A 3,012-nucleotide genomic window follows, 5' to 3' on the forward strand; every position below is an offset into this window, starting at 1 on the left:
TTTTGGGGTGGTAATTATGCTAATCTCCTCTCGCGTGCACGAGCAGCTGGATACGAACAGGTGGAATTTACGCAGCTCATTTACACACTTTTCCTTAAGATAGAAGCGTTTGTTGAATCTGACGTGTCATGTTCGTACGAACAAAAGTAAGAGAAATTTAGGATGAGAATACGAACATGTTCTTGCATGAGGCCCAATGTCTCCCAAGATACGTCTTGGTTTTAACATGTAAACTCATGAGTTTGATTCTCTCTGCTTTTGGTCAATAAATATTGGTAAACTTTGAGGTATTTCTCCGGACGGTCATTCTTCACAAAAGGGCCGGGTGAGGTGGAGGGAGGAATTGGAAGGGGTTTTCCTCACCTCAACAGCATCAGAAAGGTTTTTTTCAAAAAAACAAATGGCATATACAGTACTATTTATTATTACTCCAGTTTTACCTGGCCTGCAAACAAAATTAAAACCTGGTGAAAAGTCACGACCCTTGACTAAATCTGTAACAGGTTGAAATACAGCATGTTCTGAACTGTAATTTCATTGTGCTCTGTACAATGACAATAAAGGTCTAATCTAATCTAATCTAATCTAATCTAATCTAATCTAATCTAATCTAATCTAATCTAATCTCTTTCTGGTTAGATTGGTCATCATAATATGTCATGTGACCAGAATGTAGCAATGCGTGCAGGGATTCCAGGAGGTCAAAGAGGAACGAAATTCAAAGTACTCAGGGAGTTATGATAAAAGCTTTGTAGTAAACATCAATGGAAAACATTATGAAAGAGTGGTATGAACAATAGCATTGACAGGAAAAAGGGAGACATAAATAGAAGTGGCTATAGATAATGAGATTTGGGAGATAGAAAGATGGATAATATTGTTTTAGGAATTAAATCATCAGATGTCCAGTGCAGATGAACAACCGAAAGATAATGTTAGAAAGGCCAGATGGAGATGATTTGAACATGTCCAGAGGAGACACAGTTGATACATTGATTTATAGATGTTAATAATGCAGCTACCAGTAAAAAGACAAAAAAGAATACATCAGCCAACATATGGATAAGAAGCGACATTTTAGTAGAGACCTGCTGGATCTAAGACATTAGGACCTCAAATGGCTCTTATACTGTACATAAGAGAATATATACCCCGGCATTCGTCAAATGACGTCACACGAAAAGTGACAGGTGCCCCACCCCTTTAGGGCGGGACTTCCGGTGAAGCCCCTCTTCCTCTCCCCCTCCCTCCCTCCCCCTCCTCACTTCCTCTTTTCCTTAACTGTAATCCTACCCTTCACCGCATACTTCCTCTTTTCAATGGATGTTAGCCTAACCGCATCCTTTGCAAAAGTTTCAAGTGACCTTAGACTTACTTACAGTCTTCTCCCAACCCTTAAACCTATCAAAATGTGAAACTTCTCATCAAATTGGTCCATCATCCAATCAGTTCCTGTTTTAAGCCACTGATCCTGTCCCTCTCTCTCTCCTCGGCCCACCTCCTTGATCACTCAGCCCTCCCTGAAACCTGTCAAGTCTGAAAATTTTCATCAAACTTGTCCACCAACCAATCAGCTCCTGTTTTAAGCACCAGATCCCGCCTCTCTCTCCCCCAGCCCACCTCTTGGTCACTCAGCCCTCCCTGAAACCTGTCAAGTCTGAAACTTTTCATCAAACATGTCCATCAACCAATCAGCTCCTGTTTTAAGCACTTGATCCCGCACTCCTCGGTTCGTGAAACCATTGAAATAGAACGTGTGTCAGTCTGTACTTCCATCAACACTCTAAAAATGAAATGTTGGATTTACTTAACCATGTTATGTTACCTGGTTCCACTTAACTAAGTTGAGTAAATTCAAAGCAACATACTCATGTTCTTTGGCAAAAAAACTGGTATATTGCTTTGACTTTACTCAACTCAGTTAAGTGGAACCAGGTAACATAACAGTAAAGTAAGTAAATCCAACATTTCATTTTTTAAAGTGAACGAGAAGACCTCCCATTGTGTTCCTGCACCATTCCACATCAACAGCAGAAGCGGAGTTTGCATTAACTAAATTTACAGGTTAGTAATTGTTTTATTCTGTTTTATTTATTTTTATTTTACATGATGCTATTTGATTTTAAATTAGATTTGCCTTTTCTTACTTTCTATTGCAGAAACCGATAAAACTCAGTCATGTCAAAGAGATGCAGATCCCCTTCTGACAGTGGTGAAGAAAGCCCTGCAATAAAATAAAAATAAATAAATAAAAAAAATGCAGCTACCTCTACCAAGTTAGATCAGCAGAATGCGCGCTTTGATTCTGAAGCGCTAATTACATTCACCCCGGTCTCGATTTCACAACTGGAAGAAAACCTCACGGGGCCCCACAAAAAAGTAATGTTTGTATCTGCAGGAGTCAGATTCCACATGCTCATCTGCTGCACAGGGAGTTCTCCCTGCAGAAATTCAGTTTCACTGCAAGTGTGGGGTGTGTTTTTGATTATCACAGAGGTGAGCTTGGTCTTTACCAGATTCAAGATGAAGAAGAGTTTTCCGTCACCATGCCTCTCACCACCGTGAAATATGAAGACTGGCTGGTTCTTACAGCACTGGTTCCTATGAAAGATTTTCTCCCCAAAGCAAACCCTGGTGGCTCAAAAAAACGCACTATCATCTGGAGTGACCCGCCCACTAGAACCGAGCTGACACAGAAAAAAACACTCTACCGCGCTTGTTGGACATCTGACACCTGCCATGATGGTGAGTGGAAACTGCAGGCAACCATTTACAAAACGGATCATCTCCATCCTAGTAATATTTTTCACCTAGACAGCATTAATACAGATTGCGGAGCATATCGTGCTGTTCTGTCTCTGCCTGTGATTGCGTTGTACACCATTCTGCATGAGTTGCTGTTCAAGGAGTTAAACCTTTGTATTTTTTCTTTTTTTAATAAAGTAAAGATTATTTTTCATTGAAATTAGTTATTTGAGAAAAAAGGGCAGATAAAAAAAGATTTTATCTTCT

This window comes from Austrofundulus limnaeus, unplaced genomic scaffold, assembly GCF_001266775.1.
Source record: "Austrofundulus limnaeus strain Quisiro unplaced genomic scaffold, Austrofundulus_limnaeus-1.0 Scaffold204, whole genome shotgun sequence".
NCBI lineage: Eukaryota > Metazoa > Chordata > Actinopteri > Cyprinodontiformes > Rivulidae > Austrofundulus > Austrofundulus limnaeus.